General features: G+C 45.4%; 48 non-coding genes across 48 annotated transcripts; 25 read left to right on the forward strand and 23 right to left on the reverse strand.

Moving 5' to 3' along the window:
* The first annotated feature begins 2,259 nt into the window (after positions 1-2,259).
* On the forward strand, positions 2,260-2,332 carry trnam-cau (transfer RNA methionine (anticodon CAU)). The gene has a single exon. It is a non-coding gene; the product is annotated as a tRNA-Met (tRNA).
* Positions 2,333-6,033: 3,701 nt separating this feature from the next.
* trnam-cau (transfer RNA methionine (anticodon CAU)) lies at positions 6,034-6,106 on the forward strand. The gene has a single exon. It is a non-coding gene; the product is annotated as a tRNA-Met (tRNA).
* Positions 6,107-6,727: 621 nt separating this feature from the next.
* Positions 6,728-6,810, reverse strand: trnal-cag (transfer RNA leucine (anticodon CAG)). Its single transcript has one exon. It is a non-coding gene; the product is annotated as a tRNA-Leu (tRNA).
* A 94-nt stretch (positions 6,811-6,904) lies between these two features.
* Positions 6,905-6,977, forward strand: trnam-cau (transfer RNA methionine (anticodon CAU)). The gene has a single exon. It is a non-coding gene; the product is annotated as a tRNA-Met (tRNA).
* Positions 6,978-7,598: 621 nt separating this feature from the next.
* Positions 7,599-7,681, reverse strand: trnal-cag (transfer RNA leucine (anticodon CAG)). Its single transcript has one exon. It is a non-coding gene; the product is annotated as a tRNA-Leu (tRNA).
* A 94-nt stretch (positions 7,682-7,775) lies between these two features.
* On the forward strand, positions 7,776-7,848 carry trnam-cau (transfer RNA methionine (anticodon CAU)). Its single transcript has one exon. It is a non-coding gene; the product is annotated as a tRNA-Met (tRNA).
* Positions 7,849-8,444: 596 nt separating this feature from the next.
* trnal-cag (transfer RNA leucine (anticodon CAG)) lies at positions 8,445-8,527 on the reverse strand. Its single transcript has one exon. It is a non-coding gene; the product is annotated as a tRNA-Leu (tRNA).
* Positions 8,528-8,621: 94 nt separating this feature from the next.
* trnam-cau (transfer RNA methionine (anticodon CAU)) lies at positions 8,622-8,694 on the forward strand. Its single transcript has one exon. It is a non-coding gene; the product is annotated as a tRNA-Met (tRNA).
* A 621-nt stretch (positions 8,695-9,315) lies between these two features.
* Positions 9,316-9,398, reverse strand: trnal-cag (transfer RNA leucine (anticodon CAG)). The gene has a single exon. It is a non-coding gene; the product is annotated as a tRNA-Leu (tRNA).
* Positions 9,399-9,492: 94 nt separating this feature from the next.
* On the forward strand, positions 9,493-9,565 carry trnam-cau (transfer RNA methionine (anticodon CAU)). Its single transcript has one exon. It is a non-coding gene; the product is annotated as a tRNA-Met (tRNA).
* Positions 9,566-10,161: 596 nt separating this feature from the next.
* On the reverse strand, positions 10,162-10,244 carry trnal-cag (transfer RNA leucine (anticodon CAG)). The gene has a single exon. It is a non-coding gene; the product is annotated as a tRNA-Leu (tRNA).
* Positions 10,245-10,338: 94 nt separating this feature from the next.
* trnam-cau (transfer RNA methionine (anticodon CAU)) lies at positions 10,339-10,411 on the forward strand. Its single transcript has one exon. It is a non-coding gene; the product is annotated as a tRNA-Met (tRNA).
* Positions 10,412-11,007: 596 nt separating this feature from the next.
* On the reverse strand, positions 11,008-11,090 carry trnal-cag (transfer RNA leucine (anticodon CAG)). Its single transcript has one exon. It is a non-coding gene; the product is annotated as a tRNA-Leu (tRNA).
* Positions 11,091-11,184: 94 nt separating this feature from the next.
* trnam-cau (transfer RNA methionine (anticodon CAU)) lies at positions 11,185-11,257 on the forward strand. The gene has a single exon. It is a non-coding gene; the product is annotated as a tRNA-Met (tRNA).
* A 596-nt stretch (positions 11,258-11,853) lies between these two features.
* trnal-cag (transfer RNA leucine (anticodon CAG)) lies at positions 11,854-11,936 on the reverse strand. The gene has a single exon. It is a non-coding gene; the product is annotated as a tRNA-Leu (tRNA).
* A 94-nt stretch (positions 11,937-12,030) lies between these two features.
* Positions 12,031-12,103, forward strand: trnam-cau (transfer RNA methionine (anticodon CAU)). Its single transcript has one exon. It is a non-coding gene; the product is annotated as a tRNA-Met (tRNA).
* Positions 12,104-12,699: 596 nt separating this feature from the next.
* Positions 12,700-12,782, reverse strand: trnal-cag (transfer RNA leucine (anticodon CAG)). The gene has a single exon. It is a non-coding gene; the product is annotated as a tRNA-Leu (tRNA).
* A 94-nt stretch (positions 12,783-12,876) lies between these two features.
* On the forward strand, positions 12,877-12,949 carry trnam-cau (transfer RNA methionine (anticodon CAU)). The gene has a single exon. It is a non-coding gene; the product is annotated as a tRNA-Met (tRNA).
* Positions 12,950-13,570: 621 nt separating this feature from the next.
* On the reverse strand, positions 13,571-13,653 carry trnal-cag (transfer RNA leucine (anticodon CAG)). The gene has a single exon. It is a non-coding gene; the product is annotated as a tRNA-Leu (tRNA).
* A 94-nt stretch (positions 13,654-13,747) lies between these two features.
* On the forward strand, positions 13,748-13,820 carry trnam-cau (transfer RNA methionine (anticodon CAU)). Its single transcript has one exon. It is a non-coding gene; the product is annotated as a tRNA-Met (tRNA).
* Positions 13,821-14,416: 596 nt separating this feature from the next.
* On the reverse strand, positions 14,417-14,499 carry trnal-cag (transfer RNA leucine (anticodon CAG)). The gene has a single exon. It is a non-coding gene; the product is annotated as a tRNA-Leu (tRNA).
* A 94-nt stretch (positions 14,500-14,593) lies between these two features.
* Positions 14,594-14,666, forward strand: trnam-cau (transfer RNA methionine (anticodon CAU)). The gene has a single exon. It is a non-coding gene; the product is annotated as a tRNA-Met (tRNA).
* Positions 14,667-15,262: 596 nt separating this feature from the next.
* trnal-cag (transfer RNA leucine (anticodon CAG)) lies at positions 15,263-15,345 on the reverse strand. Its single transcript has one exon. It is a non-coding gene; the product is annotated as a tRNA-Leu (tRNA).
* A 94-nt stretch (positions 15,346-15,439) lies between these two features.
* On the forward strand, positions 15,440-15,512 carry trnam-cau (transfer RNA methionine (anticodon CAU)). Its single transcript has one exon. It is a non-coding gene; the product is annotated as a tRNA-Met (tRNA).
* A 621-nt stretch (positions 15,513-16,133) lies between these two features.
* On the reverse strand, positions 16,134-16,216 carry trnal-cag (transfer RNA leucine (anticodon CAG)). The gene has a single exon. It is a non-coding gene; the product is annotated as a tRNA-Leu (tRNA).
* Positions 16,217-16,310: 94 nt separating this feature from the next.
* On the forward strand, positions 16,311-16,383 carry trnam-cau (transfer RNA methionine (anticodon CAU)). Its single transcript has one exon. It is a non-coding gene; the product is annotated as a tRNA-Met (tRNA).
* A 621-nt stretch (positions 16,384-17,004) lies between these two features.
* trnal-cag (transfer RNA leucine (anticodon CAG)) lies at positions 17,005-17,087 on the reverse strand. Its single transcript has one exon. It is a non-coding gene; the product is annotated as a tRNA-Leu (tRNA).
* A 94-nt stretch (positions 17,088-17,181) lies between these two features.
* Positions 17,182-17,254, forward strand: trnam-cau (transfer RNA methionine (anticodon CAU)). Its single transcript has one exon. It is a non-coding gene; the product is annotated as a tRNA-Met (tRNA).
* Positions 17,255-17,875: 621 nt separating this feature from the next.
* trnal-cag (transfer RNA leucine (anticodon CAG)) lies at positions 17,876-17,958 on the reverse strand. Its single transcript has one exon. It is a non-coding gene; the product is annotated as a tRNA-Leu (tRNA).
* Positions 17,959-18,052: 94 nt separating this feature from the next.
* trnam-cau (transfer RNA methionine (anticodon CAU)) lies at positions 18,053-18,125 on the forward strand. Its single transcript has one exon. It is a non-coding gene; the product is annotated as a tRNA-Met (tRNA).
* A 596-nt stretch (positions 18,126-18,721) lies between these two features.
* Positions 18,722-18,804, reverse strand: trnal-cag (transfer RNA leucine (anticodon CAG)). The gene has a single exon. It is a non-coding gene; the product is annotated as a tRNA-Leu (tRNA).
* Positions 18,805-18,898: 94 nt separating this feature from the next.
* Positions 18,899-18,971, forward strand: trnam-cau (transfer RNA methionine (anticodon CAU)). Its single transcript has one exon. It is a non-coding gene; the product is annotated as a tRNA-Met (tRNA).
* Positions 18,972-19,567: 596 nt separating this feature from the next.
* On the reverse strand, positions 19,568-19,650 carry trnal-cag (transfer RNA leucine (anticodon CAG)). Its single transcript has one exon. It is a non-coding gene; the product is annotated as a tRNA-Leu (tRNA).
* A 94-nt stretch (positions 19,651-19,744) lies between these two features.
* On the forward strand, positions 19,745-19,817 carry trnam-cau (transfer RNA methionine (anticodon CAU)). Its single transcript has one exon. It is a non-coding gene; the product is annotated as a tRNA-Met (tRNA).
* Positions 19,818-20,413: 596 nt separating this feature from the next.
* Positions 20,414-20,496, reverse strand: trnal-cag (transfer RNA leucine (anticodon CAG)). The gene has a single exon. It is a non-coding gene; the product is annotated as a tRNA-Leu (tRNA).
* Positions 20,497-20,590: 94 nt separating this feature from the next.
* trnam-cau (transfer RNA methionine (anticodon CAU)) lies at positions 20,591-20,663 on the forward strand. The gene has a single exon. It is a non-coding gene; the product is annotated as a tRNA-Met (tRNA).
* A 596-nt stretch (positions 20,664-21,259) lies between these two features.
* trnal-cag (transfer RNA leucine (anticodon CAG)) lies at positions 21,260-21,342 on the reverse strand. Its single transcript has one exon. It is a non-coding gene; the product is annotated as a tRNA-Leu (tRNA).
* Positions 21,343-21,436: 94 nt separating this feature from the next.
* Positions 21,437-21,509, forward strand: trnam-cau (transfer RNA methionine (anticodon CAU)). The gene has a single exon. It is a non-coding gene; the product is annotated as a tRNA-Met (tRNA).
* A 596-nt stretch (positions 21,510-22,105) lies between these two features.
* On the reverse strand, positions 22,106-22,188 carry trnal-cag (transfer RNA leucine (anticodon CAG)). Its single transcript has one exon. It is a non-coding gene; the product is annotated as a tRNA-Leu (tRNA).
* A 92-nt stretch (positions 22,189-22,280) lies between these two features.
* trnam-cau (transfer RNA methionine (anticodon CAU)) lies at positions 22,281-22,353 on the forward strand. Its single transcript has one exon. It is a non-coding gene; the product is annotated as a tRNA-Met (tRNA).
* A 596-nt stretch (positions 22,354-22,949) lies between these two features.
* On the reverse strand, positions 22,950-23,032 carry trnal-cag (transfer RNA leucine (anticodon CAG)). The gene has a single exon. It is a non-coding gene; the product is annotated as a tRNA-Leu (tRNA).
* A 94-nt stretch (positions 23,033-23,126) lies between these two features.
* trnam-cau (transfer RNA methionine (anticodon CAU)) lies at positions 23,127-23,199 on the forward strand. Its single transcript has one exon. It is a non-coding gene; the product is annotated as a tRNA-Met (tRNA).
* A 621-nt stretch (positions 23,200-23,820) lies between these two features.
* Positions 23,821-23,903, reverse strand: trnal-cag (transfer RNA leucine (anticodon CAG)). Its single transcript has one exon. It is a non-coding gene; the product is annotated as a tRNA-Leu (tRNA).
* Positions 23,904-23,997: 94 nt separating this feature from the next.
* trnam-cau (transfer RNA methionine (anticodon CAU)) lies at positions 23,998-24,070 on the forward strand. Its single transcript has one exon. It is a non-coding gene; the product is annotated as a tRNA-Met (tRNA).
* Positions 24,071-24,666: 596 nt separating this feature from the next.
* On the reverse strand, positions 24,667-24,749 carry trnal-cag (transfer RNA leucine (anticodon CAG)). Its single transcript has one exon. It is a non-coding gene; the product is annotated as a tRNA-Leu (tRNA).
* A 94-nt stretch (positions 24,750-24,843) lies between these two features.
* Positions 24,844-24,916, forward strand: trnam-cau (transfer RNA methionine (anticodon CAU)). Its single transcript has one exon. It is a non-coding gene; the product is annotated as a tRNA-Met (tRNA).
* Positions 24,917-25,537: 621 nt separating this feature from the next.
* On the reverse strand, positions 25,538-25,620 carry trnal-cag (transfer RNA leucine (anticodon CAG)). The gene has a single exon. It is a non-coding gene; the product is annotated as a tRNA-Leu (tRNA).
* Positions 25,621-25,714: 94 nt separating this feature from the next.
* Positions 25,715-25,787, forward strand: trnam-cau (transfer RNA methionine (anticodon CAU)). Its single transcript has one exon. It is a non-coding gene; the product is annotated as a tRNA-Met (tRNA).
* Positions 25,788-26,238: the final 451 nt, after the last annotated feature.

The following is a 26,238-nucleotide window of genomic DNA, read 5'->3' on the forward strand; positions in this document are numbered from 1 at the left end:
TATTTCCCTTTTCATTTATTGTTCTTTGAATACTTTTTTATTTTTAATTTTATTTATTTACAGTTTTTTTCAGTCGCTAACAAGCGTTTGTCCAACCAGTTGTCACATTTTCAAAACTTTAAACACAATTAGCACAGCATCGGTCTTTTGTGGCCATACCATTCACACATTTCATGTCGTTTTCACCCAATATGCAGTCAGTGAACACCTTTTCACAATGCTTACATTTTCTTAACAGACAAGCTATACCTCCCAACAAAATTATGGATCATTTTTGTAGTATTTACGAATGTTACCACACAACATCCCACAATAGCAAAAACAATATTCCAAACTTTAGATACAGTATAAAAACCTCTGCTTCTGCAATGATATCAGTTCAAAAACAATATCAATATATCTCAGCTGATAATAAACAAACAATTGAATAATTGACACCCAGCTGATTTATGTTGGGTTAACTGGGCCAACCACAGCTGATTCCAGTCTGGACTTTGAGGAGTGATGTTTTTGGAAACAGAAACAGAAAAAGACAAATACTGTAATGTCTGGATGAGGAAGAGTAAGAGCAAGGGGTCCGGGGAGAAAAGCAGGCCCAGTGAGAGGAGCAGGAGCAGTGAGAGATGCAGTGAGAGATGCAGGAGCAGTGAGAAATGCAGTGAGAGATGCAGGAGCAGTGAGAGATGCAGTGAGAGATGCAAGAGCAGTGAGAGATGCAGGAGCAGTGAGAGATGCAGTGAGAGATGCAGTGAGAGATGCAAGAGCAGTGAGAGATGCAGTGAGAGATGCAGGAGCAGTGAGAGATGCAGTGAGAGATGCAGGAGCAGTGAGAGATGCAGTGAGAGATGCAGTGAGAGATGCAGGAGCAGTGAGAGATGCAGTGAGAGATGCAGTGAGAGATGCAAGAGCAGTGAGAGATGCAGTGAGAGATGCAGGAGCAGTGAGAGATGCAGTGAGAGATGCAGTGAGAGATGCAGGAGCAGTGAGAGATGCAGTGAGAGGAGCAGGAGCAGTGAGAGATGTAAAACTGAAAATACAGTTAGCTACACTTGTTAGCAATTGAAAAAAACTGTAATATTCATTACTGTATTGTTGGAATAATTGCAAAATAAAAACAAACTTGGAAATGATTGCTTTTCTCCTGTTTCTCCTGTTAAAAACGTATTCAATATTTAATTTTACTTATGTAATATTCATTACTGTATTGTTGGAATAATTGTAAAATAAAAACAAACTGGGAAATTATTGCTTTTTGATTTTAACTTTTATTTTCATTTTATTTCCCTTTTAATTTATTGTTGTTTGAATACTTATTTAATATTTAATTTTATTTATGTAATATTCATTACTGTATTGTTGGAATAATTGCAAAATAAAAACAAACTGGGAAATGATTGCGTTTTGATTTTTACTTTTATTTTCATTTTATTTCCCTTTTCATTTATTATTCTTTGAAAACTTATTTAATAGTTAATATAATTGTATTTATTTAATATTCATTACTGTATTGTAAATCAAAATATTTCAGCATATTAATGACTATTTTATTCTAATTATCACTAATAATCTTTTTTCATTACAAATAACAGATTTGTAAATGTCTTGAATGAATGTAACATACAAAACTCCTAATCAGAATAAGTAATATCAATTAAACAAAGAATAATAATAATAATATGCTTAATCAGAATAAACAGTATTAATACAACAAATACAAAATAAGTAATAATAACAACAACATCAACAATACCACAGTTCCATTGGTATTCTTTATTTTTCATGAAAGAATTGTACATATGTACACTTTATTAACCTTAAAAATTGCATTTATTTAATTAAATTAACAATATAACAATAACAATACAAAAAGTTGCCTTTAGCTGGATTCGAACCCCGGTCTTGGTGAGCGCCTGCAATAGGAAACAGTGTAATATAAATGCGCGATTTTCACGCACAAAGAAACCGGAAAATGTATCGTAGCGCGCATTCTAATGAAGTATTATGTTTAAACGTCACATTTCACCCTTTCTTTTCATCATTTTTTCTCTTTCTTCTTCCCTTTCTCCTTTTCTTCCTTCCCCCTTTTCTTCCCTTCTTCCCCGTCTTTGACGGACTATTGTTCCCCAGCTTGAACGCAGCGCCTTAGACCGCTCGGCCATCCTGACTCGCTTGTTCAGCGGAGGGTGACCTGTTGTAGCCACACCTACAGGCAGGGACAGAGAAGCTAGTTCTTCGCTGTTCAGACCGGTCAACCCACTGGCCTCGTTGGCGCAGTAGGCAGCGCGTCAGTCTCATAATCTGAAGGTCGTGAGTTCGAGCCTCACATGGGACAGTTTGGTCATTTTTGATACCGGAGAACGCTTAGACGACAGGGCGGGCTTCTCTCTTCACCTCCGCCTGCTTGTCTCTTTCTCCTGAGGGAAAAAGGACACAGCTCAACTGAAAGGTGGACGACATGACATTTTGTGAGAAACTGTGGGGTCCAGGTAAATTCCCTGAAACCCATCCAGCAACATTGCACTCAGTTCTAGGCCACCCTTTCACATATACAATATAATGGACATTCAGTATTCACGCTGGGCTAATGCTGAATGAATGCAGAAATAGCATCCCTGTCATATTCATGTAACAAGCAGCACTGTCCTTGTGAGTTTTTCTTAAGGGTAATATCATGCTGGCATTCGGACTGAAATTCCCTGTCACTGGGAAGGCAAGCTTTCGTGAACCTTAAAGTAATGCTGTATTTATCGTAATGAAGTGTTGACTCGATTCTAATACAGCTTCACATATTCTACCAAGTCAAGGCTTCAGAGAAAGCTGTTGCGATCAATGCGTCAGGGACACGCTTTTCTTGACGTGACACAAGGCAAAGTTGGCAAAGTTACAGCCTTCCTTGGCCATGCTGCCAGAGGGCTGAAGACCGTAGCTGCTGTCTGCAGCCAAAACCTAAGTCTGTCAGAAGTGGGATTCGAACCCACGCCTCCAGAGGAGACTGCGACCTGAACGCCAGCTGCCGAAGGATAGTCCGACAATATTTTGGAAATGTCGAGCAATGTTGAACTGCGCAGCCAATCACGTCGAAGCACTATAACATTTGGGCCAATCGCGTCGAAGCGCTTCAACATTTCCAGCCAATCATAAAGCGCTATTCTTAACATTTTCTTAACATTTTCGACATTTGACCAATCAGAGTAGAAGAGAATGTCGACGGCACGTTTTCGCGTATTGCCGCTAGGCGGAGGAGTCAGCGTTCTAGTCAGGTGTCAATCAAGTTGCCGAACTGAGCCGAAGGTGTGCGAAAGAATGACACATCCTCAGGGGACGTGTCAGAGGTCAAAAATATTTAAAAATAAAAACTTATTTAATATTTCATTTTATTTATTTAATATTCATTACTGTATTGTTGGAATAATTGTAAAATTAAAAACAAACTGGGAAATTATTGCTTTTTGTTTTTTACTTTTATTTCCCTTTTCATTTATTGTTCTTTGAATACTTATTTAATATTTCATTTTATTAATTTAATATTCATTACTGTATTGTTGGAATAAGTGTAAAGTAAAAACAAACTGGAAAGTTATTGTTTTTTACTCTTATTTTCATTTTATTTCCCTTTTCATTTATTTTTGTTTGAAAACTTATTTAATATTTCATTTTATTTATTTAATATTCATTACTGTATTGTTGGAATAATTGTAAAATAAAAAAAACTGGGAAATTATTGCTTTTTGTTTTTTTAATTTTATTTCCCTTTTCATTTATTGTTCTTTGAATATTTATTTAATATTTTATTTTATTTATTTAATATTGATTACCATTCTGTTGGCACAATTGCAAAATAAAAACAAACTGGAAAGTTTTTTTTTTTTTCGCTTTTTACTTTTATTTTCATTTTATTTCCCTTTTCATTTATTGTTGTTTAAAAACTTATTCAATATTTCATTTTATTTATTTAATATTCATTACTGTATTGTTGGAATAATTGTAAAATAAAAACAAACTGGGAAATTATTGCTTTTTGTTTTTTTAATTTTATTTCCCTTTTCATTTATTGTTCTTTGAATATGTATTGAATATTTTATTTTATTTATTTAATATTGATTACCATTCTGTTGGCACAATTGCAAAATAAAAACAAACTGGAAAGTTTTTTTTTCCGCTTTTTACTTTTATTTTCATTTTATTTCCCTTTTCATTTATTGTTGTTTAAAAACTTATTCAATATTTCATTTTATTTATTTAATATTCATTACTGTATTGTTGGAATAATTGTAAAATTAAAAACAAACTGGGAAATTATTGCTTTTTGTTTTTTACTTTTATTTCCCTTTTCATTTATTGTTCTTTGAATACTTATTTAATATTTCATTTTATTAATTTAATATTCATTACTGTATTGTTGGAATAAGTGTAAAGTAAAAACAAACTGGAAAGTTATTGTTTTTTACTCTTATTTTCATTTTATTTCCCTTTTCATTTATTTTTGTTTGAAAACTTATTTAATATTTCATTTTATTTATTTAATATTCATTACTGTATTGTTGGAATAATTGTAAAATAAAAAAACTGGGAAATTATTGCTTTTTGTTTTTTTAATTTTATTTCCCTTTTCATTTATTGTTCTTTGAATATTTATTTAATATTTTATTTTATTTATTTAATATTGATTACCATTCTGTTGGCACAATTGCAAAATAAAAACAAACTGGAAAGTTTTTTTTTTTTTCGCTTTTTACTTTTATTTTCATTTTATTTCCCTTTTCATTTATTGTTGTTTAAAAACTTATTCAATATTTCATTTTATTTATTTAATATTCATTACTGTATTGTTGGAATAATTGTAAAATAAAAACAAACTGGGAAATTATTGCTTTTTGTTTTTTACTTTTATTTCCCTTTTCATTTATTGTTCTTTGAATACTTATTTAATATTTCATTTTATTAATTTAATATTCATTACTGTATTGTTGGAATAAGTGTAAAGTAAAAACAAACTGGAAAGTTATTGTTTTTTACTCTTATTTTCATTTTATTTCCCTTTTCACTTATTGTTGTTTAAAAACTTATTCAACATTTAATTTTATTTATTTAATTTTCATTACTGTATTGTTGGAATAATTGTAAAACAAAAATAATTGTAAAACAAAAATTAACTGGGAAATTATTGCTTTTTGATTTCTGTTTTTTATTTTAATTTTATTTCCCTTTTAATTTATTGTTGTTTGAAAACTTATTTAATAGTTAATATAATTGTATTTATTTAATATTCATTACTGTTCTGTTGGCATGATTGTAAATTAAAATTTTCAGCATATTAATGACTATTTTATTCTAAATACTATCTTTTTTTTCATTAAAAATAACAGATTTATAAGTGTCTTGAATGAATGTAACATACAAAACTCCTAATCAGAATAAGTAATATCAATTAAACAAAGAATAATATAATGCTTAATCAGAATAAATAATATTAATACAACAACTACAAAATAATAAGTAATAATAACAACAACATCAACAATACCACAGTTCCATTGGCATTCTTTATTTTTCATGAAAGAATTGTACATATGTACATTTTATTAACCTTAAAAATTGCATTTATTTAATGAAATTAACAATATAACAATAACAATACAAAAAGGTGCCTTTATCTGGATTCGAACCCCGGTCTTGGTGAGCGCCTGCAATAGGAAACAGTGTAATATAAATGCGCAATTTTCACGCCCAAAGAAACGTGAAAATGTACCGTAGCGTGCATGCTAAGGAAGTATTCAGTTCCAACGTCACATTTCACCCTTTCTTTTCGTCATTTTTTCTCTTTCTTCTTCCCTTTCTCCTTTTCTTCCTTCCCCCTTTTCTTCCCTTCTTCCCCGTCTTTGACGGACTATTGTTCCCCAGCTTGAACGCAGCGCCTTAGACCGCTCGGCCATCCTGACTCGCTTGTTCAGCGGAGGGTGACCTGTTGTAGCCACACCAACAGGCAGGGACAGAGAAGCTAGTTCTTCGCTGTTCAGACCAGTCAACCCACTGGCCTCGTTGGCGCAGTAGGCAGCGCGTCAGTCTCATAATCTGAAGGTCGTGAGTTCGAGCCTCACATGGGGCAGTTTGGTCATTTTTGATACCGGAGAACGCTTAGACGACAGGGCGGGCTTCTCTCTTCACCTCCGCCTGCTTGTCTCTTTCTCCTGAGGGAAAAAGGACACAGCTCAACTGAAAGGTGGACGACATGACATTTTGTGAGAAACTGTGAGGTCCAGGTAAATTCCCTGAAACCCATCCAGCAACATTGCACTCAGTTCTAGGCCACCCTTTCACATATACAATATAATGGACATTCAGTATTCACGCTGGGCTAATGCTGAATGAATGCAGAAATAGCATCCCTGTCATATTCATGTAACAAGCAGCACTGTCCTTGTGAGTTTTTCTTAAGGGTAATATCATGCTGGCATTCGGACTGAAATTCCCTGTCACTGGGAAGGCAAGCTTTCGTGAACCTTAAAGTAATGCTGTATTTATCGTAATGAAGTGTTGACTCGATTCTAATACAGCTTCACATATTCTACCAAGTCAAGGCTTCAGAGAAAGCTGTTGCGATCAATGCGTCAGGGACACGCTTTTCTTGACGTGACACAAGGTAAAGTTGGCAAAGTTACAGCCTTCCTTGGCCATGCTGCCAGAGGGCTGAAGACCGTAGCTGCTGTCTGCAGCCAAAACCTAAGTTTGTCAGAATTGGGATTCGAACCCACGCCTCCAGAGGAGACTGCAACCTGAACGCAGCGCCTTAGACCGCTCGGCCATCCTGACTCGCTTTTTCAGCGGAGGGTGACCTGTTGTAGCCACACCTACAGGCAGGGACAGAGAAGCTAGTTCTTCGCTGTTCAGACCGGTCAACCCACCGGCCTCGTTGGCGCAGTAGGCAGCGCGTCAGTCTCATAATCTGAAGGTCGTGAGTTCGAGCCTCACATGGGACAGTTTGGTCATTTTTGATACCGGAGAACGCTTAGACGACAGGGCGGGCTTCTCTCTTCACCTCCGCCTGCTTGTCTCTTTCTCCTGAGGGAAAAAGGACACAGCTCAACTGAAAGGTGGACGACATGACATTTTGTGAGAAACTGTGAGGTCCTGGTAAATTCCCTGAAACCCATCCAGCAACATTGCACTCAGTTCTAGGCCACCCTTTCACATATACAATATAATGGACATTCAGTATTCACGCTGGGCTAATGCTGAATGAATGCAGAAATAGCATCCCTGTCATATTCATGTAACAAGCAGCACTGTCCTTGTGAGTTTTTCTTAAGGGTAATATCATGCTGGCATTCGGACTGAAATTCCCTGTCACTGGGAAGGCAAGCTTTCGTGAACCTTAAAGTAATGCTGTATTTATCGTAATGAAGTGTTGACTCGATTCTAATACAGCTTCACATATTCTACCAAGTCAAGGCTTCAGAGAAAGCTGTTGCGATCAATGCGTCAGGGACACGCTTTTCTTGACGTGACACAAGGCAAAGTTGGCAAAGTTACAGCCTTCCTTGGCCATGCTGCCAGAGGGCTGAAGACCGTAGCTGCTGTCTGCAGCCAAAACCTAAGTCTGTTAGAAGTGGGATTCGAACCCACGCCTCCAGAGGAGACTGCGACCTGAACGCAGCTCCTTAGACCGCTCGGCCATCCTGACTCGCTTGTTCAGCGGAGGGTGACCTGTTGTAGCCACACCTACAGGCAGGGACAGAGAAGCTAGTTCTTCGCTGTTCAGACCGGTCAACCCACCGGCCTCGTTGGCGCAGTAGGCAGCGCGTCAGTCTCATAATCTGAAGGTCGTGAGTTCGAGCCTCACATGGGACAGTTTGGTCATTTTTGATACCGGAGAACGCTTAGACGACAGGGCGGGCTTCTCTCTTCACCTCCGCCTGCTTGTCTCTTTCTCCTGAGGGAAAAAGGACACAGCTCAACTGAAAGGTGGACGACATGACATTTTGTGAGAAACTGTGAGGTCCAGGTAAATTCCCTGAAACCCATCCAGCAACATTGCACTCAGTTCTAGGCCACCCTTTCACATATACAATATAATGGACATTCAGTATTCACGCTGGGCTAATGCTGAATGAATGCAGAAATAGCATCCCTGTCATATTCATGTAACAAGCAGCACTGTCCTTGTGAGTTTTTCTTAAGGGTAATATCATGCTGGCATTCGGACTGAAATTCCCTGTCACTGGGAAGGCAAGCTTTCGTGAACCTTAAAGTAATGCTGCATTTATCGTAATGAAGTGTTGACTCGATTCTAATACAGCTTCACATATTCTACCAAGTCAAGGCTTCAGAGAAAGCTGTTGCGATCAATGCGTCAGGGACACGCTTTTCTTGACGTGACACAAGGCAAAGTTACAGCCTTCCTTGGCCATGGTGCCAGAGGGCTGTCTGCAGCCAAAACCTAAGTCTGTCAGAAGTGGGATTCGAACCCACGCCTCCAGAGGAGACTGCGACCTGAACGCAGCTCCTTAGACCGCTCGGCCATCCTGACTCGCTTGTTCAGCGGAGGGTGACCTGTTGTAGCCACACCTACAGGCAGGGACAGAGAAGCTAGTTCTTCGCTGTTCAGACCGGTCAACCCACCGGCCTCGTTGGCGCAGTAGGCAGCGCGTCAGTCTCATAATCTGAAGGTCGTGAGTTCGAGCCTCACATGGGACAGTTTGGTCATTTTTGATACCGGAGAACGCTTAGACGACAGGGCGGGCTTCTCTCTTCACCTCCGCCTGCTTGTCTCTTTCTCCTGAGGGAAAAAGGACACAGCTCAACTGAAAGGTGGACGACATGACATTTTGTGAGAAACTGTGAGGTCCAGGTAAATTCCCTGAAACCCATCCAGCAACATTGCACTCAGTTCTAGGCCACCCTTTCACATATACAATATAATGGACATTCAGTATTCACGCTGGGCTAATGCTGAATGAATGCAGAAATAGCATCCCTGTCATATTCATGTAACAAGCAGCACTGTCCTTGTGAGTTTTTCTTAAGGGTAATATCATGCTGGCATTCGGACTGAAATTCCCTGTCACTGGGAAGGCAAGCTTTCGTGAACCTTACAGTAATGCTGTATTTATCGTAATGAAGTGTTGACTCGATTCTAATACAGCTTCACATATTCTACCAAGTCAAGGCTTCAGAGAAAGCTGTTGCGATCAATGCGTCAGGGACACGCTTTTCTTGACGTGACACAAGGCAAAGTTGGCAAAGTTACAGCCTTCCTTGGCCATGCTGCCAGAGGGCTGAAGACCGTAGCTGCTGTCTGCAGCCAAAACCTAAGTCTGTCAGAAGTGGGATTCGAATCCACGCCTCCAGAGGAGACTGCGACCTGAACGCAGCGCCTTAGACCGCTCGGCCATCCTGACTCGCTTGTTCAGCGGAGGGTGACCTGTTGTAGCCACACCTACAGGCAGGGACAGAGAAGCTAGTTCTTCGCTGTTCAGACCGGTCAACCCACCGGCCTCGTTGGCGCAGTAGGCAGCGCGTCAGTCTCATAATCTGAAGGTCGTGAGTTCGAGCCTCACACGGGGCAGTTTGGTAATTTTTGATACCGGAGAACGCTTAGACGACAGGGCGGGCTTCTCTCTTCACCTCCGCCTGCTTGTCTCTTTCTCCTGAGGGAAAAAGGACACAGCTCAACTGAAAGGTGGACGACATGACATTTTGTGAGAAACTGTGAGGTCCAGGTAAATTCCCTGAAACCCATCCAGCAACATTGCACTCAGTTCTAGGCCACCCTTTCACATATACAATATAATGGACATTCAGTATTCACGCTGGGCTAATGCTGAATGAATGCAGAAATAGCATCCCTGTCATATTCATGTAACAAGCAGCACTGTCCTTGTGAGTTTTTCTTAAGGGTAATATCATGCTGGCATTCGGACTGAAATTCCCTGTCACTGGGAAGGCAAGCTTTCGTGAACCTTAAAGTAATGCTGTATTTATCGTAATGAAGTGTTGACTCGATTCTAATACAGCTTCACATATTCTACCAAGTCAAGGCTTCAGAGAAAGCTGTTGCGATCAATGCGTCAGGGACACGCTTTTCTTGACGTGACACAAGGCAAAGTTACAGCCTTCCTTGGCCATGGTGCCAGAGGGCTGTCTGCAGCCAAAACCTAAGTCTGTCAGAAGTGGGATTCGAACCCACGCCTCCAGAGGAGACTGCGACCTGAACACAGCGCCTTAGACCGCTCGGCCATCCTGACTCGCTTGTTTAGCGGAGGGTGACCTGTTGTAGCCACACCTACAGGCAGGGACAGAGAAGCTAGTTCTTCGCTGTTCAGACCGGTCAACCCACCGGCCTCGTTGGCGCAGTAGGCAGCGCGTCAGTCTCATAATCTGAAGGTCGTGAGTTCGAGCCTCACACGGGGCAGTTTGGTCATTTTTGATACCGGAGAACGCTTAGACGACAGGGCGGGCTTCTCTCTTCACCTCCGCCTGCTTGTCTCTTTCTCCTGAGGGAAAAAGGACACAGCTCAACTGAAAGGTGGACGACATGACATTTTGTGAGAAACTGTGAGGTCCAGGTAAATTCCCTGAAACCCATCCAGCAACATTGCACTCAGTTCTAGGCCACCCTTTCACATATACAATATAATGGACATTCAGTATTCACGCTGGGCTAATGCTGAATGAATGCAGAAATAGCATCCCTGTCATATTCATGTAACAAGCAGCACTGTCCTTGTGAGTTTTTCTTAAGGGTAATATCATGCTGGCATTCGGACTGAAATTCCCTGTCACTGGGAAGGCAAGCTTTCGTGAACCTTAAAGTAATGCTGTATTTATCGTAATGAAGTGTTGACTCGATTCTAATACAGCTTCACATATTCTACCAAGTCAAGGCTTCAGAGAAAGCTGTTGCGATCAATGCGTCAGGGACGCGCTTTTCTTGACGTGACACAAGGCAAAGTTACAGCCTTCCTTGGCCATGGTGCCAGAGGGCTGTCTGCAGCCAAAACCTAAGTCTGTCAGAAGTGGGATTCGAACTCACGCCTCCAGAGGAGACTGCGACCTGAACGCAGCGCCTTAGACCGCTCGGCCATCCTGACTCGCTTGTTCAGCGGAGGGTGACCTGTTGTAGCCACACCTACAGGCAGGGACAGAGAAGCTAGTTCTTCGCTGTTCAGACCGGTCAACCCACCGGCCTCGTTGGCGCAGTAGGCAGCGCGTCAGTCTCATAATCTGAAGGTCGTGAGTTCGAGCCTCACACGGGGCAGTTTGGTCATTTTTGATACCGGAGAACGCTTAGACGACAGGGCGGGCTTCTCTCTTCACCTCCGCCTGCTTGTCTCTTTCTCCTGAGGGAAAAAGGACACAGCTCAACTGAAAGGTGGACGACATGACATTTTGTGAGAAACTGTGAGGTCCAGGTAAATTCCCTGAAACCCATCCAGCAACATTGCACTCAGTTCTAGGCCACCCTTTCACATATACAATATAATGGACATTCAGTATTCACGCTGGGCTAATGCTGAATGAATGCAGAAATAGCATCCCTGTCATATTCATGTAACAAGCAGCACTGTCCTTGTGAGTTTTTCTTAAGGGTAATATCATGCTGGCATTCGGACTGAAATTCCCTGTCACTGGGAAGGCAAGCTTTCGTGAACCTTAAAGTAATGCTGTATTTATCGTAATGAAGTGTTGACTCGATTCTAATACAGCTTCACATATTCTACCAAGTCAAGGCTTCAGAGAAAGCTGTTGCGATCAATGCGTCAGGGACACGCTTTTCTTGACGTGACACAAGGCAAAGTTACAGCCTTCCTTGGCCATGGTGCCAGAGGGCTGTCTGCAGCCAAAACCTAAGTCTGTCAGAAGTGGGATTCGAACTCACGCCTCCAGAGGAGACTGCGACCTGAACGCAGCGCTTTAGACCGCTCGGCCATCCTGACTCGCTTGTTCAGCGGAGGGTGACCTGTTGTAGCCACACCTACAGGCAGGGACAGAGAAGCTAGTTCTTCGCTGTTCAGACCGGTCAACCCACCGGCCTCGTTGGCGCAGTAGGCAGCGCGTCAGTCTCATAATCTGAAGGTCGTGAGTTCGAGCCTCACACGGGGCAGTTTGGTCATTTTTGATACCGGAGAACGCTTAGACGACAGGGCGGGCTTCTCTCTTCACCTCCGCCTGCTTGTCTCTTTCTCCTGAGGGAAAAAGGACACAGCTCAACTGAAAGGTGGACGACATGACATTTTGTGAGAAACTGTGAGGTCCAGGTAAATTCCCTGAAACCCATCCAGCAACATTGCACTCAGTTCTAGGCCACCCTTTCACATATACAATATAATGGACATTCAGTATTCACGCTGGGCTAATGCTGAATGAATGCAGAAATAGCATCCCTGTCATATTCATGTAACAAGCAGCACTGTCCTTGTGAGTTTTTCTTAAGGGTAATATCATGCTGGCATTCGGACTGAAATTCCCTGTCACTGGGAAGGCAAGCTTTCGTGAACCTTAAAGTAATGCTGTATTTATCGTAATGAAGTGTTGACTCGATTCTAATACAGCTTCACATATTCTACCAAGTCAAGGCTTCAGAGAAAGCTGTTGCGATCAATGCGTCAGGGACACGCTTTTCTTGACGTGACACAAGGCAAAGTTACAGCCTTCCTTGGCCATGGTGCCAGAGGGCTGTCTGCAGCCAAAACCTAAGTCTGTCAGAAGTGGGATTCGAACTCACGCCTCCAGAGGAGACTGCGACCTGAACGCAGCGCCTTAGACCGCTCGGCCATCCTGACTCGCTTGTTCAGCGGAGGGTGACCTGTTGTAGCCACACCTACAGGCAGGGACAGAGAAGCTAGTTCTTCGCTGTTCAGACCGGTCAACCCACCGGCCTCGTTGGCGCAGTAGGCAGCGCGTCAGTCTCATAATCTGAAGGTCGTGAGTTCGAGCCTCACACGGGGCAGTTTGGTCATTTTTGATACCGGAGAACGCTTAGACGACAGGGCGGGCTTCTCTCTTCACCTCCGCCTGCTTGTCTCTTTCTCCTGAGGGAAAAAGGACACAGCTCAACTGAAAGGTGGACGACATGACATTTTGTGAGAAACTGTGAGGTCCAGGTAAATTCCCTGAAACCCATCCAGCAACATTGCACTCAGTTCTAGGCCACCCTTTCACATATACAATATAATGGACATTCAGTATTCACGCTGGGCTAATGCTGAATGAATGCAGAAATAGCATCCCTGTCATATTCATGTAACAAGCAGCACTGTCCTTGTGAGTTTTTCTTAAGGGTAATATCATGCTGGCATTCGGACTGAAATTCCCTGTCACTGGGAAGGCAAGCTTTCGTGAACCTTAAAGTAATGCTGTATTTATCGTAATGAAGTGTTGACTCGATTCTAATACAGCTTCACATATTCTACCAAGTCAAGGCTTCAGAGAAAGCTGTTGCGATCAATGCGTCAGGGACACGCTTTTCTTGACGTGACACAAGGCAAAGTTGGCAAAGTTACAGCCTTCCTTGGCCATGCTGCCAGAGGGCTGAAGACCGTAGCTGCTGTCTGCAGCCAAAACCTAAGTCTGTCAGAAGTGGGATTCGAACCCACGCCTCCAGAGGAGACTGCGACCTGAACGCAGCGCCTTAGACCGCTCGGCCATCCTGACTCGCTTGTTCAGCGGAGGGTGACCTGTTGTAGCCACACCTACAGGCAGGGACAGAGAAGCTAGTTCTTCGCTGTTCAGACCGGTCAACCCACCGGCCTCGTTGGCGCAGTAGGCAGCGCGTCAGTCTCATAATCTGAAGGTCGTGAGTTCGAGCCTCACACGGGGCAGTTTGGTCATTTTTGATACCGGAGAACGCTTAGACGACAGGGCGGGCTTCTCTCTTCACCTCCGCCTGCTTGTCTCTTTCTCCTGAGGGAAAAAGGACACAGCTCAACTGAAAGGTGGACGACATGACATTTTGTGAGAAACTGTGAGGTCCAGGTAAATTCCCTGAAACCCATCCAGCAACATTGCACTCAGTTCTAGGCCACCCTTTCACATATACAATATAATGGACATTCAGTATTCACGCTGGGCTAATGCTGAATGAATGCAGAAATAGCATCCCTGTCATATTCATGTAACAAGCAGCACTGTCCTTGTGAGTTTTTCTTAAGGGTAATATCATGCTGGCATTCGGACTGAAATTCCCTGTCACTGGGAAGGCAAGCTTTCGTGAACCTTAAAGTAATGCTGTATTTATCGTAATGAAGTGTTGACTCGATTCTAATACAGCTTCACATATTCTACCAAGTCAAGGCTTCAGAGAAAGCTGTTGCGATCAATGCGTCAGGGACACGCTTTTCTTGACGTGACACAAGGCAAAGTTACAGCCTTCCTTGGCCATGGTGCCAGAGGGCTGTCTGCAGCCAAAACCTAAGTCTGTCAGAAGTGGGATTCGAACCCACGCCTCCAGAGGAGACTGCGACCTGAACGCAGCGCCTTAGACCGCTCGGCCATCCTGACTCGCTTGCTCAGCGGAGGGTGACCTGTTGTAGCCACACCTACAGGCAGGGACAGAGAAGCTAGTTCTTCGCTGTTCAGACCGGTCAACCCACCGGCCTCGTTGGCGCAGTAGGCAGCGCGTCAGTCTCATAATCTGAAGGTCGTGAGTTCGAGCCTCACACGGGGCAGTTTGGTCATTTTTGATACCGGAGAACGCTTAGACGACAGGGCGGGCTTCTCTCTTCACCTCCGCCTGCTTGTCTCTTTCTCCTGAGGGAAAAAGGACACAGCTCAACTGAAAGGTGGACGACATGACATTTTGTGAGAAACTGTGAGGTCCAGGTAAATTCCCTGAAACCCATCCAGCAACATTGCACTCAGTTCTAGGCCACCCTTTCACATATACAATATAATGGACATTCAGTATTCACGCTGGGCTAATGCTGAATGAATGCAGAAATAGCATCCCTGTCATATTCATGTAACAAGCAGCACTGTCCTTGTGAGTTTTTCTTAAGGGTAATATCATGCTGGCATTCGGACTGAAATTCCCTGTCACTGGGAAGGCAAGCTTTCGTGAACCTTAAAGTAATGCTGTATTTATCGTAATGAAGTGTTGACTCGATTCTAATACAGCTTCACATATTCTACCAAGTCAAGGCTTCAGAGAAAGCTGTTGCGATCAATGCGTCAGGGACACGCTTTTCTTGACGTGACACAAGGCAAAGTTACAGCCTTCCTTGGCCATGGTGCCAGAGGGCTGTCTGCAGCCAAAACCTAAGTCTGTCAGAAGTGGGATTCGAACCCACGCCTCCAGAGGAGACTGCGACCTGAACGCAGCGCCTTAGACCGCTCGGCCATCCTGACTCGCTTTTTCAGCGGAGGGTGACCTGTTGTAGCCACACCTACAGGCAGGGACAGAGAAGCTAGTTCTTCGCTGTTCAGACCAGTCAACCCACTGGCCTCGTTGGCGCAGTAGGCAGCGCGTCAGTCTCATTATCTGAAGGTCGTGAGTTCGAGCCTCACACGGGGCAGTTTGGTAATTTTTGATACCGGAGAACGCTTAGACGACAGGGCGGGCTTCTCTCTTCACCTCCGCCTGCTTGTCTCTTTCTCCTGAGGGAAAAAGGACACAGCTCAACTGAAAGGTGGACGACATGACATTTTGTGAGAAACTGTGGGGTCCAGGTAAATTCCCTGAAACCCATCCAGCAACATTGCACTCAGTTCTAGGCCACCCTTTCACATATACAATATAATGGACATTCAGTATTCACGCTGGGCTAATGCTGAATGAATGCAGAAATAGCATCCCTGTCATATTCATGTAACAAGCAGCACTGTCCTTGTGAGTTTTTCTTAAGGGTAATATCATGCTGGCATTCGGACTGAAATTCCCTGTCACTGGGAAGGCAAGCTTTCGTGAACCTTAAAGTAATGCTGTATTTATCGTAATGAAGTGTTGACTCGATTCTAATACAGCTTCACATATTCTACCAAGTCAAGGCTTCAGAGAAAGCTGTTGCGATCAATGCGTCAGGGACACGCTTTTCTTGACGTGACACAAGGCAAAGTTGGCAAAGTTACAGCCTTCCTTGGCCATGCTGCCAGAGGGCTGAAGACCGTAGCTGCTGTCTGCAGCCAAAACCTAAGTCTGTCAGAAGTGGGATTCGAACCCACGCCTCCAGAGGAGACTGCGACCTGAACGCAGCGCCTTAGACCGCTCGGCCATCCTGACTCGCTTGTTCAGCGGAGGGTGACCTGTTGTAGCCACACCTACAGGCAGGGACAGAGAAGCTAGTTCTTCGCTGTTCAGACCGGCCAACCCACCGGCCTCGTTGGCGCAGTAGGCAGCGCGTCAGTCTCATAATCTGAAGGTCGTGAGTTCGAGCCTCACACGGGGCAGTTTGGTAATTTTTGATACCGGAGAACGCTTAGACGACAGGGCGGGCTTCTCTCTTCACCTCCGCCTGCTTGTCTCTTTCTCCTGAGGGAAAAAGGACACAGCTCAACTGAAAGGTGGACGACATGACATTTTGTGAGAAACTGTGGGGTCCAGGTAAATTCCCTGAAACCCATCCAGCAACATTGCACTCAGTTCTAGGCCACCCTTTCACATATACAATATAATGGACATTCAGTATTCACGCTGGGCTAATGCTGAATGAATGCAGAAATAGCATCCCTGTCATATTCATGTAACAAGCAGCACTGTCCTTGTGAGTTTTTCTTAAGGGTAATATCATGCTGGCATTCGGACTGAAATTCCCTGTCACTGGGAAGGCAAGCTTTCGTGAACCTTAAAGTAATGCTGTATTTATCGTAATGAAGTGTTGACTCGATTCTAATACAGCTTCACATATTCTACCAAGTCAAGGCTTCAGAGAAAGCTGTTGCGATCAATGCGTCAGGGACACGCTTTTCTTGACGTGACACAAGGCAAAGTTGGCAAAGTTACAGCCTTCCTTGGCCATGGTGCCAGAGGGCTGAAGACCGTAGCTGCTGTCTGCAGCCAAAACCTAAGTCTGTCAGAAGTGGGATTCGAACCCACGCCTCCAGAGGAGACTGCGACCTGAACGCAGCGCCTTAGACCGCTCGGCCATCCTGACTCCCTTGTTCAGCGGAGGGTGACCTGTTGTAGCCACACCTACAGGCAGGGACAGAGAAGCTAGTTCTTCGCTGTTCAGACCGGTCAACCCACTGGCCTCGTTGGCGCAGTAGGCAGCGCGTCAGTCTCATAATCTGAAGGTCGTGAGTTCGAGCCTCACACGGGGCAGTTTGGTAATTTTTGATACCGGAGAACGCTTAGACGACAGGGCGGGCTTCTCTCTTCACCTCCGCCTGCTTGTCTCTTTCTCCTGAGGGAAAAAGGACACAGCTCAACTGAAAGGTGGACGACATGACATTTTGTGAGAAACTGTGGGGTCCAGGTAAATTCCCTGAAACCCATCCAGCAACATTGCACTCAGTTCTAGGCCACCCTTTCACATATACAATATAATGGACATTCAGTATTCACGCTGGGCTAATGCTGAATGAATGCAGAAATAGCATCCCTGTCATATTCATGTAACAAGCAGCACTGTCCTTGTGAGTTTTTCTTAAGGGTAATATCATGCTGGCATTCGGACTGAAATTCCCTGTCACTGGGAAGGCAAGCTTTCGTGAACCTTAAAGTAATGCTGTATTTATCGTAATGAAGTGTTGACTCGATTCTAATACAGCTTCACATATTCTACCAAGTCAAGGCTTCAGAGAAAGCTGTTGCGATCAATGCGTCAGGGACACGCTTTTCTTGACGTGACACAAGGCAAAGTTGGCAAAGTTACAGCCTTCCTTGGCCATGCTGCCAGAGGGCTGAAGACCGTAGCTGCTGTCTGCAGCCAAAACCTAAGTCTGTCAGAAGTGGGATTCGAACCCACGCCTCCAGAGGAGACTGCGACCTGAACGCAGCGCCTTAGACCGCTCGGCCATCCTGACTCGCTTGTTCAGCGGAGGGTGACCTGTTGTAGCCACACCTACAGGCAGGGACAGAGAAGCTAGTTCTTCGCTGTTCAGACCGGCCAACCCACCGGCCTCGTTGGCGCAGTAGGCAGCGCGTCAGTCTCATAATCTGAAGGTCGTGAGTTCGAGCCTCACTCGGGGCAGTTTCGTAATTTTTGATACCGGAGAACGCTTAGACGACAGGGCGGGCTTCTCTCTTCACCTCCGCCTGCTTGTCTCTTTCTCCTGAGGGAAAAAGGACACAGCTCAACTGAAAGGTGGACGACATGACATTTTGTGAGAAACTGTGGGGTCCAGGTAAATTCCCTGAAACCCATCCAGCAACATTGCACTCAGTTCTAGGCCACCCTTTCACATATACAATATAATGGACATTCAGTATTCACGCTGGGCTAATGCTGAATGAATGCAGAAATAGCATCCCTGTCATATTCATGTAACAAGCAGCACTGTCCTTGTGAGTTTTTCTTAAGGGTAATATCATGCTGGCATTCGGACTGAAATTCCCTGTCACTGGGAAGGCAAGCTTTCGTGAACCTTAAAGTAATGCTGTATTTATCGTAATGAAGTGTTGACTCGATTCTAATACAGCTTCACATATTCTACCAAGTCAAGGCTTCAGAGAAAGCTGTTGCGATCAATGCGTCAGGGACACGCTTTTCTTGACGTGACACAAGGCAAAGTTACAGCCTTCCTTGGCCATGGTGCCAGAGGGCTGTCTGCAGCCAAAACCTAAGTCTGTCAGAAGTGGGATTCGAACCCACGCCTCCAGAGGAGACTGCGACCTGAACGCAGCGCCTTAGACCGCTCGGCCATCCTGACTCGCTTTTTCAGCGGAGGGTGACCTGTTGTAGCCACACCTACAGGCAGGGACAGAGAAGCTAGTTCTTCGCTGTTCAGACCGGTCAACCCACTGGCCTCGTTGGCGCAGTAGGCAGCGCGTCAGTCTCATAATCTGAAGGTCGTGAGTTCGAGCCTCACACGGGGCAGTTTGGTAATTTTTGATACCGGAGAACGCTTAGACGACAGGGCGGGCTTCTCTCTTCACCTCCGCCTGCTTGTCTCTTTCTCCTGAGGGAAAAAGGACACAGCTCAACTGAAAGGTGGACGACATGACATTTTGTGAGAAACTGTGGGGTCCAGGTAAATTCCCTGAAACCCATCCAGCAACATTGCACTCAGTTCTAGGCCACCCTTTCACATATACAATATAATGGACATTCAGTATTCACGCTGGGCTAATGCTGAATGAATGCAGAAATAGCATCCCTGTCATATTCATGTAACAAGCAGCACTGTCCTTGTGAGTTTTTCTTAAGGGTAATATCATGCTGGCATTCGGACTGAAATTCCCTGTCACTGGGAAGGCAAGCTTTCGTGAACCTTAAAGTAATGCTGTATTTATCGTAATGAAGTGTTGACTCGATTCTAATACAGCTTCACATATTCTACCAAGTCAAGGCTTCAGAGAAAGCTGTTGCGATCAATGCGTCAGGGACACGCTTTTCTTGACGTGACACAAGGCAAAGTTACAGCCTTCCTTGGCCATGGTGCCAGAGGGCTGTCTGCAGCCAAAACCTAAGTCTGTCAGAAGTGGGATTCGAACCCACGCCTCCAGAGGAGACTGCGACCTGAACGCAGCGCCTTAGACCGCTCGGCCATCCTGACTCGCTTGCTCAGCGGAGGGTGACCTGTTGTAGCCACACCTACAGGCAGGGACAGAGAAGCTAGTTCTTCGCTGTTCAGACCGGTCAACCCACTGGCCTCGTTGGCGCAGTAGGCAGCGCGTCAGTCTCATAATCTGAAGGTCGTGAGTTCGAGCCTCACACGGGGCAGTTTGGTCATTTTTGATACCGGAGAACGCTTAGACGACAGGGCGGGCTTCTCTCTTCACCTCCGCCTGCTTGTCTCTTTCTCCTGAGGGAAAAAGGACACAGCTCAACTGAAAGGTGGACGACATGACATTTTGTGAGAAACTGTGGGGTCCAGGTAAATTCCCTGAAACCCATCCAGCAACATTGCACTCAGTTCTAGGCCACCCTTTCACATATACAATATAATGGACATTCAGTATTCACGCTGGGCTAATGCTGAATGAATGCAGAAATAGCATCCCTGTCATATTCATGTAACAAGCAGCACTGTCCTTGTGAGTTTTTCTTAAGGGTAATATCATGCTGGCATTCGGACTGAAATTCCCTGTCACTGGGAAGGCAAGCTTTCGTGAACCTTAAAGTAATGCTGTATTTATCGTAATGAAGTGTTGACTCGATTCTAATACAGCTTCACATATTCTACCAAGTCAAGGCTTCAGAGAAAGCTGTTGCGATCAATGCGTCAGGGACACGCTTTTCTTGACGTGACACAAGGCAAAGTTACAGCCTTCCTTGGCCATGGTGCCAGAGGGCTGTCTGCAGCCAAAACCTAAGTCTGTCAGAAGTGGGATTCGAACCCACGCCTCCAGAGGAGACTGCGACCTGAACGCAGCGCCTTAGACCGTTCGGCCATCCTGACTCGCTTGTTCAGCGGAGGGTGACCTGTTGTAGCCACACCTACAGGCAGGGACAGAGAAGCTAGTTCTTCGCTGTTCAGACCGGTCAACCCACCGGCCTCGTTGGCGCAGTAGGCAGCGCGTCAGTCTCATAATCTGAAGGTCGTGAGTTCGAGCCTCACACGGGACAGTTTGGTCATTTTTGATACCGGAGAACGCTTAGACGACAGGGCGGGCTTCTCTCTTCACCTCCGCCTGCTTGTCTCTTTCTCCTGAGGGAAAAAGGACACAGCTCAACTGAAAGGTGGACGACATGACATTTTGTGAGAAACTGTGAGGTCCAGGTAAATTCCCTGAAACCCATCCAGCAACATTGCACTCAGTTCTAGGCCACCCTTTCACATATACAATATAATGGACATTCAGTATTCACGCTGGGCTAATGCTGAATGAATGCAGAAACAGCATCCCTGTCATATTCATGTAACAAGCAGCACTGTCCTTGTGAGTTTTTCTTTAGGGTAATATCATGCTGGCATTCGGACTGAAATTCCCTGTCACTGGGAAGGCAAGCTTTCGTGAACCTTAAAGTAATGCTGTATTTATCGTAATGAAGTGTTGACTCGATTCTAATACAGCTTCACATATTCTACCAAGTCAAGGCTTCAGAGAAAGCTGTTGCGATCAATGCGTCAGGGACACGCTTTTCTTGACGTGACACAAGGCAAAGTTACAGCCTTCCTTGGCCATGGTGCCAGAGGGCTGTCTGCAGCCAAAACCTAAGTCTGTCAGAAGTGGGATTCGAACCCACGCCTCCAGAGGAGACTGCGACCTGAACGCAGCGCCTTAGACCGCTCGGCCATCCTGACTCGCTTGTTCAGCGGAGGGTGACCTGTTGTAGCCACACCTACAGGCAGGGACAGAGAAGCTAGTTCTTCGCTGTTCAGACCGGTCAACCCACCGGCCTCGTTGGAGCAGTAGGCAGCGCGTCAGTCTCATAATCTGAAGGTCGTGAGTTCGAGCCTCACACGGGGCAGTTTGGTAATTTTTGATACCGGAGAACGCTTAGACGACAGGGCGGGCTTCTCTCTTCACCTCCGCCTGCTTGTCTCTTTCTCCTGAGGGAAAAAGGACACAGCTCAACTGAAAGGTGGACGACATGACATTTTGTGAGAAACTGTGGGGTCCAGGTAAATTCCCTGAAACCCATCCAGCAACATTGCACTCAGTTCTAGGCCACCCTTTCACATATACAATATAATGGACATTCAGTATTCACGCTGGGCTAATGCTGAATGAATGCAGAAATAGCATCCCTGTCATATTCATGTAACAAGCAGCACTGTCCTTGTGAGTTTTTCTTAAGAGTAATATCATGCTGGCATTCGGACTGAAATTCCCTGTCACTGGGAAGGCAAGCTTTCGTGAACCTTAAAGTAATGCTGTATTTATCGTAATGAAGTGTTGACTCGATTCTAATACAGCTTCACATATTCTACCAAGTCAAGGCTTCAGAGAAAGCTGTTGCGATCAATGCGTCAGGGACACGCTTTTCTTGACGTGACACAAGGCAAAGTTACAGCCTTCCTTGGCCATGGTGCCAGAGGGCTGTCTGCAGCCAAAACCTAAGTCTGTCAGAAGTGGGATTCGAACCCACGCCTCCAGAGGAGACTGCGACCTGAACGCAGCGCCTTAGACCGCTCGGCCATCCTGACTCGCTTGCTCAGCGGAGTGACCTGTTGTAGCCACACCTACAGGCAGGGACAGAGAAGCTAGTTCTTCGCTGTTCAGACCGGTCAACCCACCGGCCTCGTTGGCGCAGTAGGCAGCGCGTCAGTCTCATAATCTGAAGGTCGTGAGTTCGAGCCTCACACGGGGCAGTTTGGTCATTTTTGATACCGGAGAACGCTTAGACGACAGGGCGGGCTTCTCTCTTCACCTCCGCCTGCTTGTCTCTTTCTCCTGAGGGAAAAAGGACACAGCTCAACTGAAAGGTGGACGACATGACATTTTGTGAGAAACTGTGAGGTCCAGGTAAATTCCCTGAAACCCATCCAGCAACATTGCACTCAGTTCTAGGCCACCCTTTCACATATACAATATAATGGACATTCAGTATTCACGCTGGGCTAATGCTGAATGAATGCAGAAATAGCATCCCTGTCATATTCATGTAACAAGCAGCACTGTCCTTGTGAGTTTTTCTTAAGGGTAATATCATGCTGGCATTCGGACTGAAATTCCCTGTCACTGGGAAGGCAAGCTTTCGTGAACCTTAAAGTAATGCTGTATTTATCGTAATGAAGTGTTGACTCGATTCTAATACAGCTTCACATATTCTACCAAGTCAAGGCTTCAGAGAAAGCTGTTGCGATCAATGCGTCAGGGACACGCTTTTCTTGACGTGACACAAGGCAAAGTTACAGCCTTCCTTGGCCATGGTGCCAGAGGGCTGTCTGCAGCCAAAACCTAAGTCTGTCAGAAGTGGGATTCGAACCCACGCCTCCAGAGGAGACTGCGACCTGAACGCAGCGCCTTAGACCGCTCGGCCATCCTGACTCGCTTGTTCAGCGGAGGGTGACCTGTTGTAGCCACACCTACAGGCAGGGACAGAGAAGCTAGTTCTTCGCTGTTCAGACCGGTCAACCCACCGGCCTCGTTGGCGCAGTAGGCAGCGCGTCAGTCTCATAATCTGAAGGTCGTGAGTTCGAGCCTCACACGGGGCAGTTTGGTCATTTTTGATACCGGAGAACGCTTAGACGACAGGGCGGGCTTCTCTCTTCACCTCCGCCTGCTTGTCTCTTTCTCCTGAGGGAAAAAGGACACAGCTCAACTGAAAGGTGGACGACATGACATTTTGTGAGAAACTGTGAGGTCCAGGTAAATTCCCTGAAACCCATCCAGCAACATTGCACTCAGTTCTAGGCCACCCTTTCACATATACAATATAATGGACATTCAGTATTCACGCTGGGCTAATGCTGAATGAATGCAGAAATAGCATCCCTGTCATATTCATGTAACAAGCAGCACTGTCCTTGTGAGTTTTTCTTAAGGGTAATATCATGCTGGCATTCGGACTGAAATTCCCTGTCACTGGGAAGGCAAGCTTTCGTGAACCTTAAAGTAATGCTGTATTTATCGTAATGAAGTGTTGACTCGATTCTAATACAGCTTCACATATTCTACCAAGTCAAGGCTTCAGAGAAAGCTGTTGCGATCAATGCGTCAGGGACACGCTTTTCTTGACGTGACACAAGGCAAAGTTGGCAAAGTTACAGCCTTCCTTGGCCATGGTGCCAGAGGGCTGAAGACCGTAACTGCTGTCTGCAGCCAAAACCTAAGTCTGTCAGAAGTGGGATTCGAACCCACGCCTCCAGAGGAGACTGCGACCTGAACGCAGCGCCTTAGACCGCTCGGCCATCCTGACTCCCTTGTTCAGCGGAGGGTGACCTGTTGTAGCCACACCTACAGGCAGGGACAGAGAAGCTAGTTCTTCGCTGTTCAGACCGGTCAACCCACTGGCCTCGTTGGCGCAGTAGGCAGCGCGTCAGTCTCATAATCTGAAGGTCGTGAGTTCGAGCCTCACACGGGGCAGTTTGGTAATTTTTGATACCGGAGAACGCTTAGACGACAGGGCGGGCTTCTCTCTTCACCTCCGCCTGCTTGTCTCTTTCTCCTGAGGGAAAAAGGACACAGCTCAACTGAAAGGTGGACGACATGACATTTTGTGAGAAACTGTGGGGTCCAGGTAAATTCCCTGAAACCCATCCAGCAACATTGCACTCAGTTCTAGGCCACCCTTTCACATATACAATATAATGGACATTCAGTATTCACGCTGGGCTAATGCTGAATGAATGCAGAAATAGCATCCCTGTCATATTCATGTAACAAGCAGCACTGTCCTTGTGAGTTTTTCTTAAGGGTAATATCATGCTGGCATTCGGACTGAAATTCCCTGTCACTGGGAAGGCAAGCTTTCGTGAACCTTAAAGTAATGCTGTATTTATCGTAATGAAGTGTTGACTCGATTCTAATACAGCTTCACATATTCTACCAAGTCAAGGCTTCAGAGAAAGCTGTTGCGATCAATGCGTCAGGGACACGCTTTTCTTGACGTGACACAAGGCAAAGTTACAGCCTTCCTTGGCCATGGTGCCAGAGGGCTGTCTGCAGCCAAAACCTAAGTCTGTCAGAAGTGGGATTCGAACCCACGCCTCCAGAGGAGACTGCGACCTGAACGCAGCGCCTTAGACCGCTCGGCCATCCTGACTCGCTTTTTCAGCGGAGGGTGACCTGTTGTAGCCACACCTACAGGCAGGGACAGAGAAGCTAGTTCTTCGCTGTTCAGACCGGTCAACCCACTGGCCTCGTTGGCGCAGTAGGCAGCGCGTCAGTCTCATAATCTGAAGGTCGTGAGTTCGAGCCTCACACGGGGCAGTTTGGTAATTTTTGATACCGGAGAACGCTTAGACGACAGGGCGGGCTTCTCTCTTCACCTCCGCCTGCTTGTCTCTTTCTCCTGAGGGAAAAAGGACACAGCTCAACTGAAAGGTGGACGACATGACATTTTGTGAGAAACTGTGAGGTCCAGGTAAATTCCCTGAAACCCATCCAGCAACATTGCACTCAGTTCTAGGCCACCCTTTCACATATACAATATAATGGACATTCAGTATTCACGCTGGGCTAATGCTGAATGAATGCAGAAATAGCATCCCTGTCATATTCATGTAACAAGCAGCACTGTCCTTGTGAGTTTTTCTTAAGGGTAATATCATGCTGGCATTCGGACTGAAATTCCCTGTCACTGGGAAGGCAAGCTTTCGTGAACCTTAAAGTAATGCTGTATTTATCGTAATGAAGTGTTGACTCGATTCTAATACAGCTTCACATATTCTACCAAGTCAAGGCTTCAGAGAAAGCTGTTGCGATCAATGCGTCAGGGACACGCTTTTCTTGACGTGACACAAGGCAAAGTTGGCAAAGTTACAGCCTTCCTTGGCCATGGTGCCAGAGGGCTGAAGACCGTAACTGCTGTCTGCAGCCAAAACCTAAGTCTGTCAGAAGTGGGATTCGAACCCACGCCTCCAGAGGAGACTGCGACCTGAACGCAGCGCCTTAGACCGCTCGGCCATCCTGACTCCCTTGTTCAGCGGAGGGTGACCTGTTGTAGCCACACCTACAGGCAGGGACAGAGAAGCTAGTTCTTCGCTGTTCAGACCGGTCAACCCACTGGCCTCGTTGGCGCAGTAGGCAGCGCGTCAGTCTCATAATCTGAAGGTCGTGAGTTCGAGCCTCACACGGGGCAGTTTGGTCATTTTTGATACCGGAGAACGCTTAGACGACAGGGCGGGCTTCTCTCTTCACCTCCGCCTGCTTGTCTCTTTCTCCTGAGGGAAAAAGGACACAGCTCAACTGAAAGGTGGACGACATGACATTTTGTGAGAAACTGTGGGGTCCAGGTAAATTCCCTGAAACCCATCCAGCAACATTGCACTCAGTTCTAGGCCACCCTTTCACATATACAATATAATGGACATTCAGTATTCACGCTGGGCTAATGCTGAATGAATGCAGAAATAGCATCCCTGTCATATTCATGTAACAAGCAGCACTGTCCTTGTGAGTTTTTCTTAAGGGTAATATCATGCTGGCATTCGGACTGAAATTCCCTGTCACTGGGAAGGCAAGCTTTTGTGAACCTTAAAGTAATGCTGTATTTATCGTAATGAAGTGTTGACTCGATTCTAATACAGCTT

Source organism: Garra rufa, chromosome 1 (genome assembly GCF_049309525.1).
Source record: "Garra rufa chromosome 1, GarRuf1.0, whole genome shotgun sequence".
In the NCBI taxonomy this organism is placed as follows: domain Eukaryota; kingdom Metazoa; phylum Chordata; class Actinopteri; order Cypriniformes; family Cyprinidae; genus Garra; species Garra rufa.